Source organism: Oncorhynchus mykiss, chromosome 13 (assembly GCF_013265735.2).
Source record: "Oncorhynchus mykiss isolate Arlee chromosome 13, USDA_OmykA_1.1, whole genome shotgun sequence".
NCBI lineage: Eukaryota > Metazoa > Chordata > Actinopteri > Salmoniformes > Salmonidae > Oncorhynchus > Oncorhynchus mykiss.
In genome coordinates, this window is record NC_048577.1 from 23693036 (window position 1) to 23699035 (window position 6000).

Genomic DNA, 6000 nt, shown 5'->3' on the forward strand with positions numbered 1-6000 from the left:
AGTCCTTCTTTATATCCCAAAAAAGTATGTTTAGTTGGCGCGTTTGATTCAGTAATCCACCCGTTCAACCAGTTCAACATGCAGACAAAGAATCCCAAAAGTTACCGGTAAACTTCGTCCAAACAAGGCAAACAACATTTCTAATCAATCCTTGAGTACCCTAATATGTAAATGAATGAAACAATTTAAGACGGAATGTAGTATGTTCAATACCGGAGATAAATAACGAAGTGCGCTCCCTCATTCACCCGCGCCACAAGACTAGCGTCCTAATGAGGGACACCTTAGAAAAACTACAACTACTTGTTCATTTTTCAAAAAATAAGCCTGAAACCCTTTCTAAAGACTGTTGACATCCAGTGGAAGCCATAGGTACTGCAATCTGGGCGCTTTTTGGTTGGAAATTCAATAGGCCGACATAGGAATGATTTGGGAGCTCAAAAAAAAAAATCAGAATGGATGTTCCTCGGGGTTTTGCCTGCCATATCAGTTCTGTTATACTCACATACATTATTTAAACAGTTTTAGAATCTTCCGAGTGATTTCTAACCAATTCTACCGATTATATGCATATCCTAGCTTCTGGGCCTGAGTAACTATTGAAACTATTGAATAGTCTTCTCTCTTTAAGACTATGGGTACCTTTTTATGTATTACTCGCCTTGATTTTCCTTTTGATCATTTTTGTTTATTTTTATACAGATGAACACTCAAAGTCTATCTTAAATGAATCAATGTTTTTTGTCAGCGCACTGGAGAGGTTCCAACCAACTCAATGCACCATAGTACACATGTCAATCAGAAACTCTGAATGGGCAGTCCCAGCAGTTGTTTTATTTTTTATTTATCCATTATTTTACCAGGTAAGTTGACTGAGAACACATTCTCATTTACAGTAACGGCCTAGGGAATAGTTACAGGGGAGATGAGGGGGATGAATGAGACAATTGTAGGCTGGAGATGATTAGGTGACTGTATGAGGGACAGCTTGGGAGTTTAGCCAGGGGATCTTTAATGACCTCAGAGTCAGGACACCTGTTTAATGTCCCATCCGAAAGACAGCACCCAACACAGGGCAGTATCAATCACTGCCCTGGGTCATTGAGATAAATACATATTTTTTAGACCTGAGGAAAGAGTGCCTCCTACTGGCCCTCCAACCCCACTTCCAGCAGAATCTGGTCTCCCATCTAGGGACCAACCAGGACCAACCTTACTTAGCTTCAGAAGCAAGCCAGCAGTGGGATGCAGGGTGGTATGCTGCTGGCTATATATGGCTATGCACAGACAAGTTATATTTGCATGATTTAGCATAATTAATTAATCATTACCATTTTATTTAATTCATGTGACCAACAAATACTGGTTCATAACATGTGACAGACCAATACCTCACAAGGCTTCTTCTCTCTAAGCTGAGACCTTGAAACTGAGATATATTTAGTTCGTTCTCAAAACAAGGTCTTGTCCTACTGCCAAATTGCAGCTACTGATAGAGAGGATTTGTACAGTCAGCTACTTGCATTAGATAGTTAGTTATCAGAAAAGCACAAACATAAAAATTCCCTTACATGACTGAAGCAGGTTTTCCTCTAGGATTTTGCTCCATCCCGTTTCTTTTTATCCTGAAAAACTCCCAGTCTTTGCCAATGTCAAGCATACCCATACCACGATGCAGCCACCACCATGTTTGGAAATAGGAGGCAGTTACTCAGTTATGTGTTGTGTTGGGTTTGGCCCAAATATTCAGGACAAATAGTTAATTTCTTTGCCAACGTTTTTTCAGTTTTATAGTATGTTATTGCAAACAGGATGCATGTTTTGGAATATTTGTATTCTGTACATGCTTCCTTCTTTTCACTATGTCAGGAGTGTTAAAATGGCGCAGGAAGAAATGGCAGCAGTTTTGCGGACACCCAACCTATTGTGCTATTATGTGTTTTTTTCGTGTTATTTGTAACTTATTTTGTACATAATGTTTCTGCAACCGTATCTTACGGCAAAAAATAGTTTCTGGATATCAGGACAGCGATCACTCACCTCGGATTAGACAAAGATTTCTTCTACAACAAAGACGACGCACAAGACATTCTCCAAACACCCCACAGGACCGACATCCCCGTTATTTGCAAAAGGAAGCGACGCAGGTATAGAGGACAAAGAGCCGGATGCCTGGTCAGGATCCGGCGAAGGCGACTGGGAAAGCTGTCATTACCGTCAACACTACTAACCAACGTGCAATCATTGGACAATAAAGTAGACGAGGTACGGTCACGAATATCCTACCAACTGTACATCAAAAACTGTAATATCCTGTTTCACGGAATCATGGCTGAATGATGACATGGATATTCAGCTAGCGGGATACACGCTGCACCGGCAAGATAGTACAGCACACTCCGGTAAGACGAGGGGGGGCGGTCTGTGCATATTTGTAAACAACAGCTGGTGCACGAAATCTAAGGAAGTCTCTAGATTTTGCTCGCTTGAAGAGTATATTGTGAGAAATTGCAGGCCACACTACTTGCCTAGAGAGTTTTCAGCTGTACTTTTCGTGGCTGTTTATTTCCCACCACAGACAGATGCTGGCACTAAGACCGTACTCAGACAGCATGTATAAGGAAATAAGCAAACAGAAAACAATTCACCCAGAGGTGGCGCTCCTAGTGGCCGGAGACTTTAATGCAGGGAAACTTCAATCAGTTCTACCAAATTTCTATCAACATGTTAAATGTGCAACCAGAGGGAAACAAATTCTAGATCACCTGTACTCCACACACAGAGACGCGTACAAAGCTCTCCCTCGCCCTCTATTTGGTAAACCTGACCACTACTCTATCCTCCTGATTCCTGCTTTCAAGCAAAAATTAAAGAAGGAAGCACCAGTGACTCGGTCTATAAAAAAGTGGTCAGACGAAGCTACATGAGTGTTTAGCTATCACAGACTGGAACATGTTCCGGGATTCTTCCGATGGCATTGAGGAGTACACCACATCAGTCACTGGATTTATCAATAAGTGCATCGATGACGTCGTCCCCACAGTGACTGTACATACATACCCCAACCAGAAGCCATTGATTACAGGCAACATTTGCACTGAGCTAAAAGGTAGAGCTGCGGCACTCTAACCCGGAAGCTTACAAGAAATCCTGCTATGCCCTGCGAAGAACCATCAAACAGGCAAAGCGTCAATACAGGGCTAAGATTGAATCACACTACACAGGATTCCGACGCTCGTCTTATGTGGCAGGGCTTGCAAACTATTACAGACTACAACGGGAAGCACAGCTGCGAGCTGCCCAGTGACACGAGCCTACCAGATGAGCTAAATCACTTCTATGCTCGCTTCGAGGCAAGCAACACTGAGAAATGCATGAGCGCATCAGCTGGTCCAGACGACTGTGTGATCACGCTCTCCGTAGCCGACGTGAGTAAGACCTTTAAACAGGTCAACATACACAAGGCTGCGGGGCCAGACAGATTACCAGAACTTGTGCTCTGGGCACGTGCTGACCAACTGGCAGGTTTCTTCATTGACATTTTCAACATGTCCCTGATTGAGTCTGTAATACCAACATGTTTCAAGCAGACCACCATTGTCCCTGTGCCCAAGAACACAAAGGCAACCTGCCTAAAGACTACAGACCCGTAGCACTCACGTCCGTAGCCATGAAGTGCTTTGACAGGTTGGTAATGGATCACATCAACACCATTATCCCAGAAACACTAGACCCACTCCAAATTGCTTACTGCTCAAACAGATCCACATTGACTACAGCTCAGCGTTCAACACCATAGTACCCTCAAAGCTCATCACTAAGCTAAGGATCCTGGGACTAAACACCTCCCTCTGCAACTGGATCCTGGACTTCCTGACGGGCCGCCCCCAGGTGGTGAGGGTAGTTAGCAACACATCTGCCACGCTGATCCTCAACACTGGAGCTCCACAGGGGTGCGTGCTCAGTCCCCTCCTGTACTCCCTGTTCACCCACGACTGCATGGCCAGGCACAACTCCAACACCATCATTAAGTTTGCAGACGACACAACAGTGGTAGGCCTGATCACAGACAATGACGAAACAGCCTACAGGGAGGAGTCCGTGTGGTGCCAGAATAACAACCTATCCCTCAACATAGCCAAGACTAAGAAAATGATTGTGGACTACAGGAAAAGGAGGACCGAGCACGCCCCCATTCTCATCGACGGGGCTGTAGTGGAGCAGGTTGAGAGCTTCAAGTTCCTTGGTGTCCACATCAACAACAGACTAGAATGGTCCAAACACACTAAGATAGTCGTGAAGAGGGCACGACAAAGCCTATTCCTCCTCAGGAAACTAAAAAGATTTGGCATGGGTCCTGAGATCCTCAAAAGGTTCTACAGCTGCAACATCGAGAGCATCCTGGTTGCATCACTGCCTGTTACGGCAATTGCTCGGCTTCTGACCACAAGGCACTACAGAGGGTAGTGTGTACGGCCCAGTACATCACAGGGGCTGACCCCAGCCACCCCAGTCATAGAGTGTTCTCTCTACTACCGCATGGCAAGCGGTACCGGAGTGCCAAGTCTAGGACAAAAAGGCTTCTCAACAGTTTTTACCCCCAAGACATAAGACTCCTGAACAGGTAATCAAATGGCTGCCCGGACTATTTGGATTGTGTGCCCCTCCCCAACACTATTTTTATGCTGCTGCTACTCTCGGTTTATCATATATGCATAGTCACTTTAACTATACATTCATGTACATACTACCTCAATTGGGCCGACCAACCAGTGCTCCCGCACATTGGCTAACCGGACTATCTGCATTGTGTCCCACCACCCGCCAACCCCTCTTTTACGCTACTGCTACTCTGTTCATCATAAATGCATAGTCACTTTAACCATATCTACATGTACATACTACCTCAATCAGCCTGACTAACCGGTGTCTGTATGTAACCTCGCTACTTTTATAGCCTCGCTACTGTATATAGCCTGTCTTTTTACTATTGTTTTATTTTTTTACTTACCTATTGTTCACCTAACACCTTTTTTGCACTATTGATTAGAGCCTGTAAGTAAACATTTCACTGTAAGGTCTACTACACTTGTTGTATTTGGCGCACGTGACAAATAAACTTTGATTGGGATTTGAATTAGGTCATTATTGTGGAGTCACTACAATGTTGTTGATCGACCCTCTGTTTTTTCCCATCACAGCCATTGAACTCTGTAGCTGTTTTAAAATCACCAATGGTCTCATGGTAACATCCCTGAGCAGTTTCCTTCCTGTCTTGTAGCTCAGTTCAGAAGGAAGATTGTATCTTTGTTGTATCTGGGTGGTTTAATACATCATCCACAAAATAATGATTAACTTGACCATGCTTAAAGAGATCTTCAATATCTGAATTGTTATTGTTACCCATCTACCAATATTAATGAGGCTTTCGAAAATCTCCCTGGTCTTTGTAGTTTAATCTGTGCTTGAAATTCAATACTTGACTTAGGGACCTTACAGATGTTGTATGTATGAGGGACAGAGGAACGGGTAGTGAGTTGATGTAAATTGTTATGTGATTCGTTAAGCCAAATTGTACTCCTGAACTAATTTAGTCTTTCCTAAACAAAGGGGGTGAATAGTTCATTTGTAAACTGTATAATTTTCTTTTCACTTTGACAAGTAGGGAGTCTTTTTTTTATTTTTAGATCAATGACAAAAAAATCACTATTAAATCCATTTCAATCCCACTTTGTAATGCAACACAATTTTAAAAAAATCTATGGTTGGTGAATACTTATGATATCCACTGTAAGTCTCATGTAGCAAATTTTGTTGATCAAATTTTGTGAACAGATTTTGGGCGGAGTAAACCCTCTTCCTGTTCAGTTTATCCCAGTGTTACATCCAAGGTATGCCTTGCTTTAACCTGTTATATATTTATCCCAATTGCATTTAAAAGTTGGTGCAGGTGTTCACATCAACAACAACAACAAATGAGAATTAAACAAACCAAAGAAA